Raw genomic sequence first — 14843 nt, 5'->3', positions numbered from 1 at the left:
GCTCCCTTCCCCTCCAACAACAGTCAGATCCATTCTGGGGGGTGGGGTTCATGCGCTGAAATAGCGTGTGAGGTTCAGCCGGCAGGCACGGATGTGCAGAAAAGCCAAGGGCGGTGGGGAAGCCCCCCTGCCGCCCCCCGAGCCCCCATAGCGCTGGCTCGCTCGCAGCCTCAAGCCCCCCATGGTGGAGGAGCGCGGGGCGCGCCACCCTCCCGCCGGCCACCCAGGCAAAGCCGAGGGAGCCCTCCCTTCAAAAAAATGGCCGGTGGGGCTTCGTGCGGCCCCCGCGGGCTGCGGGCGGCCCGGGGGTGGCCGCCGGCCGGCCGGCCGGCTCTGCCGTGGGGCAGCGGCGTGGGCGCTGGCACGGGGAGGCCCCCCGGGACGCACCGGCGTGGCCCCCCGAGGCCCCCCGCCGCCCCTCCTTCCCCAGCTGCCTGCTGCTCTCCCATCCCCCCTCGCCCGCCCGGTGTCCCTTCACACCCCACCGAAATCCTTCCCTAGCCCCTTCCCCCCCCGCCCCCAGCCCCTGCCCACGCCGGCTGCCCGCGGTGGGGCCGGGGAGGGCTGGCAGATTGCGGCGGGGGGCCCCCGGCTGGAAAGGGGCCGGGAGGGCGGCAGCCACTGGGGAGTAAGCACACGGTGCCTTCCGGACGATGCTCCTTTGCAGTAGCCACAAAAGACCAGGAATAAAAAAAAAAACACACAGAGATCCTGATTTCAAAGCCGTGGGAGAAGGGAAGACACCAATATTTTCCTTTGCGTTGACCTCACGGAAGGTGCCCTAACCTCGCTGCCAAGGGAAAGCCAAACCACCCCAAAATGTTTTAGACTGTGCGTGCTTTACATTAACAATTCACAATTGGCTCTATACATATTTAAATAGGGACATTATTAAGCTTGTGCCTATTCAGACATATGCCCCTAGCAGGGGTGCTGGCTTCTCTTATTTTCTTTGGCTGTGGTCTTGAAGAGAAGATGGCAGAGCCAGAGGAAGAGTGTGTACATGTGTGGTTCCCAAGAAAGTGGATTTTACATCCCTGCATAGATAAAACACACCATCCTTCCCAAGTGCTAGAGGTAAATCTGATCTTAGAAAGGCTGATGTCCTAGAAAATGATTTTCAGAATGTTTCCTTTTCCTCCAGCAAAAGCCAAAGGGAGAAGGGTAGCAAGTGCTAAAACAGAGAGCCAGTCACCTTGTGGGAGCCGTACCCCATAAAAAGGCTGGATTCAACACACCCAAGGTACTGTCACAGTCACTGCAGAGCTGTTCAGCTGCTCTTTTTTTCATAAAATACAGTCCTATCCTCCCTAAGGGCTTCACATTCATGTTTTCAGGGCAACAGGATCCTTGCTGTTCAGCATGGGTGGCTAGTTGTGAAGTTTAATGTGTATTTACGCAGAAAAAGCAAGGCAAACCTCCGGTGCTGCTTATTTTCATATCCAGTCTCTACTCTCCTTTGCCCAACTCGTAGTCATGTCTTTCCTGTTTCGTCTGTTTTTTTCCACCCTGCTTCCCTTTTCAACCACTGACCTGAAGCTCCCACCCAATTTTCTTTCCCCAGCTGTTATCCCCTGTCTCCCATTCTCTCTGCCTGCATCCCTCCCCTCTCCTCTTTACTGAACAGTATTTTGTGCCTCCATCCCTCTGCTCCTAAAGGGGTTTATTTCAGTCCTGTTGTGCGTTGGTACCCACGTCCTGTGGCAGGAGTTTTATCTTGTTGCCATACTAATCCATGCCAGAAGGCTGAAGTCAGAAAGTGAAGTCTTTTATCAGGACTTCGATAGATGATTCATGCCTGGGGAGCCCTGTGCAGGGCGCTGCCTTCTACCTGCACCCCAGTTTTAGACTTTCCTGCAAGTAGCTGGTGCAACACTTGTTCCACAAATATGATTGCGCTTTAGGCAATGAACTATGGGGAAAAGCACTCCTCGTGCCTCTGTAGGTCTCCTCATTTGCAGGGCTTCCACTTGCCTCTGAGAACAGATTTGGTGAAAGTCAGGTTTTGCCAGAGCCTTACTGCTGCTCTGAGGAAACCCTGTGTGTTCAAACTGGGTTTTGGAGAGGGCAGAGAAGAGGCAGCACCAAGGGGCAGTGAAAGACCAGTTCAATATAACATGCTTGAGCAGCCCCTTCAGGGGATTGTTCTTCAAAAACAGCACTCAGATATTTTACAGCTCTGTTTTGATGACTGATCTCCTGTGAGTAGGACTCCAGTGGTGGTAATGTCTCACCAGAGGTTTGGGTGGAGCAGCTGTAGGCTCAGGGAGCTGCCGCCGACGGAAAAGCTGGGGTCAGCGTGCTCTCAAGCTCAGGCAGACGCTAGCTACAGCAGAGCCCGTTTCTGGCAAGAAATTGGCACTACGCTGGAGAAGAAGCAGTGCAGACCCTGAGCCGAGAGGAGGAAGTTAAAAGCAGATGAGATCTTTGTGGGTTTGCAGTAACCGATGTCTGACAGGAAGAGCGAATTCATGCCAGCATAAAGGAAAAAAAAAAAAGAGGAGGGCAGTAGTGAAAAATCCATATAGTTCACCCAGTAACTAAAGAGTTGTCTGACTCCAGAAGAAAAACAATGTATTAGTTGCAAGAAGAAAAATAAGACTATTTCTGTAGCTCTCTCTGAAACCGAAGTTTTGCTTCTTTATTATTGCTAACCCTTTAGGACTGTAAACATCACCTTCTCCTCTCTGCAAACCTCTCTGTTGTTTTGAAATTTTACAAGTTCCATGGTTATTGATTCAAATGTTAATAGTTTGTACTCAGCAAAATACCATACAAATGGATTCATCACAAAACAACTTTCTGTAATAAGAAACTTCACTGTAGCTGGAGGCGAGAAGGTGACTTAGTTGTCAGTGCTGCAGAGAGACAAGGGGACGCTGAGAGGGCTTGGCAGGTAAGGAAAGTCTTAGCACTGGTTATGAAAATTGGATCAAGCAGAAAGCTCTAGGTGGTGTCATCCACTGCCAGAGGTGACTTCTTGGGCAAGTACAACATCTTCTGCATCTTCATCCTGCTCAGTCCCACTCTCCTCCATAGACAGTGGTCACAAAATTTCCACAGCCACCTGCTCTCACTGCACTGTGATCATCCCCTGGTGTTTCCAAAAATTTCTTCTCTCCAAGAACCATTGCTCTCCAGATTCTTCTGTTTCCTGTGTCCCCCGTATTCCTCTCCTCTCCTCTCCTCTCCTCTCCTCTCCTCTCCTCTCCTCTCCTCTCCTCTCCTCTCCTCTCCTCTCCTTCAGTAACTTCCTGAGCTACTCCTGAACTTCCCAGTTTGCACGCCTGTCTTTAGCCCTGCAGGTTTTTTTTCCCTCTCCCCACCCATGTTCCAGTACAGTTTAGCAAAGCAATGAGAAATTCCTTTCTTACACCTCCTTTCTCTCTTCAGTTCTGGAGCATTCGCTATTCTTCCCGTTGCTGAAGCTCATGAATGCCATTCAGCTTTTGCCACACACCCAGACGACCAGCAAATCCTGCCTGTCTAACTCTACCCTTTCTACATGACACTTTTTCTCTTCCATCTTTGACAGGAAGGAACTGTATTTTGAGTATAAAGGTGATGCTGATTTAGATAACTCTCTCTTGCTAGAGAGGAAGACTACCCTCCCAGCAAAGGAAGGGAATCTAAGTGGAGCCTTCCCCGATTAAGCCTGATCTATTGCACCTGATGAAATTTTGGAAGTTCTTGGGTAGCTCTTCAGAGTCCCACTCACATTCCTCGTGATTAGTAGATTATGGGAAGTTTTTGCATGGATATCACCATCAAGAAAGTAAGCTGGCAGCATCCTTCAATGAGCAGTTGTCATGATGATATTTAAGAAGCCATCTCATAAAATTATCGCTATAGCCACGGAGGCTCATCTTTCTCACCCAGAAGAAGTTAGAGAGGAGACTGTGACAAAAAGACCTTGGTAACGTTTGGAGCCGTCAGAGTTTTGGGGCTGCTTCTTCCCTGGGGCTGTTACTCAGCAGGGACTCGATGCTGATCCGCCCTGCTATACAGCAGCAAACGGGTCAAACAGCTGCTCGGAAGCATTTAGTTGCCTCTGACGCGCCTTCGGTACAAGGCAGCGGGACAGCACAGGGTAGTCGCAGGGAACTAATGAGCTAAAAGTAGAAAACAGGAGGAGACAACAGCAGGTGGCTTTAGCAGGCGGGAAAATGGAGGTTTATATTTCCACATGCCACAGAGGATGATTTTAGCTATTCGGGTAGGTATTCGAGTGGAAATCCTCTCTGCCGCTCACCAGGCTCAGCGGGAGATGAGCAGAGATGCTGCTTTTAGACCCTGGTTACCGCCCCGTATCCATTTCACCAGTCCCGATGGGTTAGGTGGGTGGTGAAGCCCAGAGCTGGATCCATCGACAGCTGCTCCCGGTTCAACCAGAGGCAGTAACAGCCCTCTCCCTCGGTTTTGCTCAGCTTCCCCGTGCGGTGTGCTGCGACGGAAGCAGCAGCCAGGAGTTACTTTTTCCTCCAGAAACTGTAGAAAGGAGTGGGTTTCATCTTGGGGACCCAGACTTTGCCAGAGACAGCCATCATTTTATCACCTGTAGCCCATGTTAATCTCGGGCTGTCACGTGGACGTGGCTCACAAGCTCGTGCTGGCGGGGAGCACAACTCCTCCCTCAGCACCGTGCGGCTGGACGGGCTGGGAGGGCGGGGGGCAGAAGCCAGATGCTTCTCCTGAGCAGGACAGGGATCGCTGCAACACGGACAGCAGGCGTTGGAGGGTTGGAACTGGAGGTCTGTCCCAGGCGAACAGGGAGCCCGGCAGCGCAGGAGGCACGAGGTGTCTGCAGGGCTTCCAGGGACGCTTTCCCGGAGCTCCCTCCCTCTGTGTGCTTTACAGAGGAGGGGAGAAGGGGTAAAGAAACAGAAGGTGTTGCAGGAAAATTCATCCAGACCAACCTCCAAAAGGGAGCAAGCTCTCATAGAAGCTGGAGAGGTTTTTTATAGTGTCCTTGGGATATACATAATTTTCCTGTCCATCAAACACCTGAGTAACTTTATGCTCATAAGCCATCCCAGTTACACCACTGGAACCACGCTGTTCCTGTAAAAGATTGTGCAAACTTTGCCATAATGTTACTAAAGGGGAATTCCTGTACTTGATTCATCTGCAAGCAACAAGCATGTTTCCAAACCTGGGAAGGTAGCAATGGCACCTTCACAGCACCCAACTGACACGCAGAGTGCTCCTGAGAAACTTTCCCGTTTACTCAGTCTGCTGCCAAAAAAAAATTAACATAGGGAATGGGTTTTATTCATGTAAAAATACGTACACATACCTTACAAAGGGGATATCTTAAATGCTTGGAGTGTCAGCAGTTTTGCTTAACATCCCTTAACGCAATGGCTGAATGGGGTGCAGAAGCCACGGAGCAAAACAGTGTCTCAATTCAGGAGACAAAGCGCAGAGGTGGGAAGCCATCAGACCTGTTCTGCTCCTCCTCTGCTAACCTAGCCCAGCTTATTCCTGGGGTAACACGGACTATCTGGGTGGAGAGACAGAGTGAAACTGTCTCAAAGGGGATATTTGGTAATTTGGACTGTTTTTTTTTAAAGAGGGTAACACCTATGACACCTTGGAAGCTTGCTGTTTAAAAATACTGTTCAGTGGGGTTTTTTTCATAGCAGGGGAGGGACAGGCAGAGATGAGATGACTCTCTGAGTGATTACTCCAAGCAATGTGCCATTCGGAGGGTTACTACACTTCATATAAACAAAACACTTCTGCTTAGGATGGCTGAACCTCACCAGTTTTGTTTAAAAATAAGAACATAAATAATATTACAGTCTGTTTTGCCACACTTCCCAGTCTATCGCTCCAGTGAGCCAGAAGAAGCTGCAGTTGTTTCCAGGAAGCGAGTGGTGGGATACATTCCTGCTCCCATCCTCATCCTCCCTTCTCTTCGCAGCACCTCTGTTTCAGCAGACTAACAGTTGTCACAAGGATTTCCAGAAACTGCACCTATTCCAGGAGAAAGGGAGTCACCATTAACATTTCCTTGAAGGACAGCTATCAACAGATGTTCCGCTCAAGAAAAAGCCAGAGATGCCTTTTAAAAGAGAACAGAGAGGTTGAATCCAGGCTGGAGCAGAGTTTGATCCTACTCGGAAGGGAAAAGCTGCATCTTGCCCCAGTGACACACGGAGTGCCGGGCAGTAACTCGAATCACAGCCATGTTCCCCCACTCACTCTTGCTGTCTCCTGCTGGAAGGATGAGTCTCGATTGCTACAGACCATCAGCGGGTTTCTGACCACAGGGTAGGGGAAAAGAGCCACTGTTTTGCTCCTCCTGTCACAGCGGAGCAATAAGAAATGTGTTTGAGTGACATACGTCACTAAGTGCAGAACGTAACAGTTCCTATTTGTCTGTCATTAACCTACCCCTCATCTCTAGCCTTACTGCAGGAGTTTTCTCCGTGACAATGCCGGAAGGATGCCTGAAGATCTGCCTCCTCCAGATCTCTGTGGTGCCCGTCTCATCAAAAAACCTTCTCTCACATTTGCTTTCTTTCCCTGCTAAGCTCTAAAGTTGATGTTAATGCTCTCCACCTCCCCAAAGGTACGTTTCTGCATGGGAATCCCCGTGCTCTGAGGCAGGTTAGCGCAAAACCATCAGCTCTTCTGCTCCTTCTTCCATGGGGTTTGGGCTTAGGACCCCTGGCAGAGGGATAGGTGCATGGGTAGAAAACAAAGCTTTTGCTTTTAGATAAGTTTTGACCTGCCCATTTTGCAGCAAACTTTAGCTAAGTCTTCATTTAGCTGATTCTTACACATTTACCCCACCCCAGATACTTCAGCCCTATTATCTACTTAGTTCTCATTATTTTTGCTTACTTACTCCTCTTGTGCATTAGAGATGCCTCAAGCACTTTCCTGTTTCCTACACAGCTTACAATACCCCAGGAAGTGGGACACTAGTGGCCACGGCAAGGACCGTAACAAGGGAGAACTGTACAATGCCCACAGTTGAAAAATACTTTGAAGAAGCTAAAAGAGGAAATAATTAAGCAAGGATCTGCCTGCTGTGGGGAGTTCATCTAAAAACCAGGCATGCCCTTCATAGGTCTAGCAATTTCCTAGCTACCTGCCTCCATTAGTTAATTCAATTGATTAATGATATTCTTAGTCAAAGAAGACTTGCAACAGTCACAAAGAAAAAGACAAAGAAGCAGGCGGTTGCCAGCCTTTGCATCCCTTGTTGTGCTGTTCCAACAGGAGATGAAGGCTTCCTCTCTGTGAGCAGCTGGAAATCCACTATTGCCCGGAGAAGTTGTTTCTTTTTGCAGTTTGGGAACTCAGGTAGAACGATTTCATCCAAAGTTTCCCCAGTTTGAAGTTTTGATACATCCTAGTTGGGTATCAGCCTCCCGGTTTCACTGTTCTCATCTCTTCCCCAGCAAGGGCTCAGGATTTGACGTGTCCTCTCTGAACAGGGTTTGACCTGGCCGTGTCACCGCACCGGGCTCTGAGCGAAAACCTCTGCTTCTCTGCTTTTGGAGGCAGCTGAGATGCACACGGGCACAGAGAGCCAGTGACACCGTGTTTATCCCTTGCTCATCTGGAGGTACACCTAGTAGATGCTAAACCATCACTTGATGTTTTACCTGGACACAGCCCAGAGAGGCTGGCAGCAAAGCCTGGGGAGTGCCTGGGTGTGGGGTCCGAGCCCCCCAAGCTTGCCCTCCGTGCCAGCTGGCCGCTGTGCAGGCTCACCTGGAGCCAGCGCTGTGCTGCACCATGGCTGTGCCTCGGATGAAGGCTCCGCTGACTCTTCCTCATGGATGCAATACAGAAATATCTTTTTCAAACTGAAAAGAAAAGAAAAAGGTAGCAGACTGGAAGGCATGGGTAGGAGGTGTATGGCAAGGCGAGGGTTAAGCACAGAGGGAAGGGGGCTGGCTGGCAGGAGGCAAAAGCAGACACAGATGCTGGGGTGGCTCTTCTTCTGTGCTCCCCTGTCAGAGGGGGGCACTGGGGACCCTCTTAAGGAAAAAATTAATTTTTTTATTCAGTCATCTCTGGACTCCTCCAGCCATTTAAAAAGAAATAAAAATCAGGAGCACAAGTAGCACCATCTTCCCACAGGACCCAAACAACAAAATACGATGGCCACAATTCAAGCTTTCTAAACACTTCCCCCCCCAACCCAAACACGATACCAGTTACTCCCAGTCCTACCTGCCCAGGCAGGAGCAGCTGGGCTCGCAGCACGGCTGGGTGGGTGGGTTTCGGAGCTGCCCCAGAGCAGGGGAAGGAGCTGCGGAGTCCCCGGCAGGCCCAGGGCTGCAGCTCTCGCTCCCCCTTCCCCTGCGAGTGGCGGGGCAGAGGGTGGGGGTCTCCGGGGTGCTCCCAGCCAGCATCGCTCAGTGCTCAGCTGCATGAGTGCTTCAAGCTATTTCTAAGCTTTTCTATTTCAAGCATTTCTATTTCTATTTCTATTTCAAGCATTTCTAGCTTGAGCCCTGGTTTTGGCTGAGGGAGTAGAGAAATGGGAGAGTGTTTTGTTTTTCCCAGGGCTGGGGGGGGGAGAGGAGCCCCCAGGCCTTGCCCACAGCAGCGGTAGCAGCCCCCCAGCTTGGGAGAGGGGGATGGCTTCAGCCCAGGGACCCCTGCTTGGTGATGGGCGGCTGTGCTAGGGGGTTGGCGGGGGGAGAGGGAGCCTAAACCCATTTGGGTGCTACTGGTGGGAGGTTTGTGGGTTAGACTGTATGGTCAGCCTCTGGACCGGGCTGTACAACTGCTTTTTGATTAACCACTGTCTCGAGTGACCCTGATTTCTGTAGCAAAGGTCCCAGTTTCTCTGGCTTTGGAGAGCTAAACTAACTGTGTGGTACAATCAAAAACAGCGTGGCACTAAACCCCAGAAGTTTAAGGGAATACTAAAGCATGGATTCTGTAATATTTTTAAAAAGTGTTGGCGTTTGAGCATGCGTTTCCAGCTGCTCTGCAATGTGCATCTTGCAGGCACAGCACGGGTGCTCAGCAAGGAGGAGCCCTCCCCACCCGCACTGGGGTGGGGACATCAGGGGTAGGGTGGGATAAGCATGGGCTGAGAAATGGGGCTCAGCCCCTTCCCCGGGCTGAAGCAAGCTGTCTGTTCCTTCATAGTCTGTGTCCATGTGAGGAAGAAACCCCTTGGGATTTTAGTTCCAGAACTGGACTCTCTGAAAACACGTCCTCTCCTGCAACGTCTGCTTGGGACCAGATAGCCCAGTCCTTAAGGGTATCCCTGTGCACGTGTGACCACTCTTACATGTTCTGCATCTGTCAGTACTGGTATAGACTTTCTAAACTTATTTATAGATATATATAAAGTTGTTTAATCATCTTTCACAGATCATCTCGCAAATCGCCCACTGTCTTCCAAAGCTGGAACAGACCAAATAAAAAAAATGATGGAAGAGTATTTATTAATCTCATCTTCATACATAGAAAACCGAGATTAAATATTCTGTCCAAGGTTACCCACGCAGGCTGAGGTAGGAACTGAATCCAGACCTCCTACATCCCCACCACATAGGGTGACTCTATCCCAGCATGAAATTCCCTTTCCAGGGAATATTCTCAGTGGGTATCAATATCTAGTCCAGTTGTTAACTTCCATAAGGTTTTGTCTTTTTATATTTTGAAGACCTATTCTTGTCTCCTTTCTATGAAATCCTCAAATGGGTTGCTGCATGGGTTCCTTTCTAACCTCTAGTAGATGGAAATTAAACACACTGTATATAAGACTGGAAATCCAGACTTTGAAAGGATATTTTATTTTAAAACAAGGAAAAATCCCTACACTTTATGTTCCACTGTGAGTGTGAGCCCAGCACTAGATTTTTGTTTTTTAGTGAAGCTTTGCTCTTGCTACCTCTTCCCTTGAGCGCTAGCAGCTAATGTGATGGTATCAAACACTCCCCCGGAGAGCCAGCTGCACCGGAGGGAGGGCCAGGGCTACCCCAGCCACCCAGCAATAGCCACAGTTACTCGTGCTGCCATTGCTGCTCAAGCAGAAGATTTGGTATCAGCCACTTTATTACTTATATTTGTTGTAAACTTACGAAGGACACCTCGACACAAGCAAGAAGCCAATCTTCAGCTTGGCAAATAACTCTTCCTTACCGGCTCTAAAGAGACAGCAGGTCTGCTAGATGTTCCTTTGGACGTGGTCCACCGGGAGGAGGCTGGCATCTTCACTCTTCAGATGCCCACTGATACACAAGGAGAAAAGGCTTTGGAACATGAAGTGCAGGTTAGGACCTGTTATCTCTGCTTTTTTTCCTCTCTCTTCTGGCCGAGGAGAACAGAGCATTCAATGCACTATCCTGTGCACCACACCACGCAGCAGGGGAAGAAGAAAGCCAGCGAGAACAAGGGGTGCTGAGCAGCAACTCTGTACCTGGCTAGGGGCAGCAGTCGGGGAAGTCAGTGTTTCACTAATGAGAAGCTCAACTATCTGTAATGAACCTTCTTCTAAAGTGAATTAATTGCTCTATAGGAAGAAAAACTGTTAGAGGTGTTCATGCTGTGTGGAACTATACAAATAATTCAGTCATACTGAAGTTGTAGTTGATGCACTGTTAAAATCTTGGGGGTTTTGAGGTTTGTTTTTTTTGTTGTTATTGGTTTTTTTTCTTTTTTTTTTTTTTGAGACCAGCTTCGAAGCATTTACTATACAATATTGTTAAAGCCACAACCTAGAAATCCAAATTGGCACTTCCTTATGGAAGAGAGGATCCTCAACCAGGAGGAATTCAGCTGTAAAGTAACCATGGGATTTGGCATCTGGGATTTTTCAGCGTGAAACAGATCACCTTTTTGTTCCCTAGATGTTGCTCCTCTCTGCCCAATCCTGCACTGAATCCGGTAGCCTGGAGAAAGCAAAAAACTGACATCTAGAGCAAGGAGCAGAAGAGAAATAGGGACATTAGGAAAGCACATTAGACTGTGAAAGTTGACAAGCAGGAGACAGCAGCTGCTGACAAAGCCCTCCATTCTGATGCCGTCCTGCCGCAGCCCAGATCACACCAAAATATCCCAGCAGTGCACGTGAGAGCCATCAACCAGTTGAACGTTCCGTGATGAAGGCATTTCGTATGTTTGTTGTGAGATTAGGTACCACACAATGTTTGCAAAGATCTGTGTTGCCAGCGTGGTGGAATCGTATATCATCAACAGTGATTTACTAATCAACGTTCAGTGGTTCTTCTTTCCTGCATTGCTGCGAGAGTTAGGTATCTGCTTCCACAGAACCTATAAAAGATAGCGGAGCCACCGCAAATTATTAAAGCCTAACATCATATAGGGCATAAACATCGGCTACCTTTAGCCATCCTTCAGGTTCTCTTTATCTTCATGAGTTCACAAGGTTTCTACCATGAGACAGACAGGGCCAGCTTACAGTCATTGAGGAAGTACTGTAATAAGCATCTCTCTTACAACCTTGGATCCACAAGCCAAACCAGTAAAAGGTTGGCTAGTTATTACCTTGCTGAGAACAGGAGCAAAAATGGAACAGTGAAAAAGAGGGGTCCAAACAGCCCATGGTTCCTCCACCTAGAGATTTGCAAGACTGGTCTCTACATAGCACTGACGCATTGTTCTACCCCAATGAGTTTATATGTGGGGTTTTGTTTGGGTTGCGGTTTTTGGTTTTGTTTTTTTTTAAAGCAAATATAAAGACCCATGCAAGTGCCTTTGATACTAAGTAACTTGAGGAGTTCTCTGTCGGTACTTTCCTTTGGGGTAAATCTTGAAATACAAAGATACTGAAGCATCTTGGAGGGTTTTCTTCTGCCCGTGCTGCTTACTGCTGATGCTATATTCCATGTATTATGGGACTGGGATGGCATGAGAAAATTCAGCCTGGAAGTTTTGGCAGATCATAAATTACTGAACTTGAGATGTTGCGCAGAGAATATGCATCCAGGTCCTAATGCTGTACTGGGAGGAGGATGAGGGTGGAATCACAGATTGGGCTGGTGGAACAGTTATATCAATATTGGTTCTCTGTGACCACAATTCTCCATTCTTGATCCCTAACGTATCAGACACCCGCACAGCCGGAAGCTCCACCAAAAACAAAAGAAGAAAAAATTTTTTTAAAAAAATGGGACAACTGAGAAATAACTACTTTTTAAGCTTAAAAAGTAACCTTACACAGGAAGCACTCCTAGCCTTTTTCACAGTGGGAAACTTATTTCCACCGTAGCCGCTTGTTCTTCAAGAACTGATTTAAAGAAAGGTTTGCAGATATTAGTTAATGAAGATGATCTTTAATGTTTTGCAAATTAAATTTGGTTGTTAATTTGAATGTGAAAGATATCTGCTCTTAGATACCAAAGATGTAACCCTCAGTTGCTACCACACGGGTTAAGAAATCATTCTGTGTAAGGTGGTCTCTCACTTCCTCAAGAAATTCACCACCACCACTGAAGTGGCTCATAGCCTTTTCTAGGCCAGTTTTTTTAATGAATGTTTCATCTTGTATATCTAAAGCAGTAGAAGGAAAAGTATTAAGGCTTATTTGTTCCAGTTTAATAACAAGTTTAACCCAAACTGAGGAAGTGTGCACTGTCTGGACACTGACCTATTTAAGGGAAATTCTGCTTTTTACCTAAACTCGATCAAAGTGTTGTATTTACAGCTCTGTATGAGATTCAGAAAAACATTCCTCTGCTGAACCCTAACAGTCCTTACCTGTTCGTAGACAGAGGTAGTCCTACCTGAAATACTTTATGCAGAAGTAAAATGTAAGCAATGCAAGAAACGATGTCTACAGGTACTGCAGATGGTGTGGCTTCAGCCTGCATTTCATGTTCTCCTTTACACTGCTGTTTAAAAGACAAGGGCGCTGACTGTGTGCATGAGGAAAATCTGTTCACACCATTTGCCCAACCAAAAAAAAGTTGCTTTTGTAGGAAGCAATAGAAAACGTTTATCCCAGATTGTTTTCCTTCTCTGGTCCTGAGAATTCACATTAGTTCTAGAGGACTGTAGCAGCTAAACAGAGTAAGGGGCGGCGGTGGTGTAAGTACACCTAACCGTTCTTCCTTTCTGAAGCCATGCAACAGAAGATGCTTTTCCAAAAAGCGTTCTTCAGCTGACTAGGTCACACCTCTTCCATATCATGCAGCAATGCAGTCAAAGGCATTGGTAGGTACTGCAAGACTGAAGGCTTAACGTCATTACAGATTTGACGTATAGTTATATAGGACAAATGACAAAATGATAGCCTGACTAAGCTTCACCTTATGCATATCATCTTTACACACACACACACTCTCCGAAGTTATTTTGACCCAACATGTAAACCAGTATGCCTCTAACTGTTGTCATCAAATTTTCCATTACAGTCTCGTACTAGCCTGTGCAGCAGCTGTTGTGAGCTTCTTGTGGCCACTTCTTTGAAGCATTTAGAACACAGGTTTAAGAGCAAGTCTTATCTTGCATTCTATATCCTTGCATTCTATAGGATATAGAATGTATAGCCTAGAATTGAGGCTATACAAAAAGCTAGATGAACTGTCAGGTTTGTCTAAAGTCGGTATTTAAATACTCCCTGCAATTCAATTGTGAACTTAAGCTTATTGCGTACTAGCACAAAGTAACACTATTGTTTTGTTACTTAGGTTGACTTATTTTTACTTTGATGCAAAACTTTAGTGTATGCTCAGAGTTATGAGTATGCTTGTAATTCCTTATCTAGAACGAAAGAAAATATGAAAGTGACTAGAGAAAGTATGTATCTGCTTAACGAGCTGTGTTTAGAGACACAGTGCAAGAGTTACCCAGACTATTTTATTTCATAAACAGCATCAGGAGCTTATATAAACAATGTTACTAAATCCATTCACAACAAAGCAAAGATGAGGCTCCCATCCTTGGGGAGAACGCAAGCCACAGAAGTTACAGAAAACTGCTAACACAGATCTCTGCCCAACTGATCTCAGTTAAAAAAAAAAAAATAAAAAAATACACAAATGAGGAAACAGCTACGAATTATCTTTCCCATTTCAGGATTGACAGTTTTAGAAACAGTCATTTAAGTCTGACAATTATTCATTCATTACATACACATACAAGTATGTCCAATGCAATAATTACCACTTTCACCTGTTCTTCAAATGGATTGTATCACATCAGTCAACCCAAAGCACGAAATGCACCACGGACTACAATGCTGTTGCCACTTACAACTTGATACAGACCCGTGACAAATAGGATCGTTAGGTCTAACTGTTGGAAGAAACAATCTGCAAGCTAAGTATTCAGACGCTCCTTTCTGGCTTTAGCTTCCAGGCAACAGATTTGTTGAACTGCTCCCTAGCTGACTAGTACAACTTCTCAACCCTTGACAACTACAGGCCACAAATGCCATAACCTGGCAAGAAGTAGCCACCTCTCTCTTGCTTCCTATTATCGTAATTCCCTGACCCTCCCCCAACCAGCCCTGCAGCTATTTCCCATGCTTTTGCATCCAGTTGCCTCACTGTTTCTGCACACTACTCTCCTTAATTTTGAAAGAACAAAAACAAAATTAAAAATACCAGCAGTTCTCCATGTTGGGACTTCGGCACTTTGGTTTACAGAGAACAATTTTCTTAAGATTTCCTAATTTATCTGGATCACCAATAAATACCAGTAAAATCATTGGAGGTTATTTAACTTCAGTGTTTCAGATCCTTTGCTTTCATTTAACTAAGAGTTTTCAACTGCAATTTATAGATAAAACAAAGTATTGCGCAATAACCAGTAAGTTACAACTTGTTTCGCCACCAATTTCTCCTGGTATATTGCATCAAGCTTTTAAAATACTTGGATGTGTGTTAGCGTTT

This window comes from Calonectris borealis, chromosome 2 (assembly GCF_964195595.1).
Source record: "Calonectris borealis chromosome 2, bCalBor7.hap1.2, whole genome shotgun sequence".
Taxonomy (NCBI): domain Eukaryota; kingdom Metazoa; phylum Chordata; class Aves; order Procellariiformes; family Procellariidae; genus Calonectris; species Calonectris borealis.
This window is presented reverse-complemented; position numbering follows the sequence as displayed.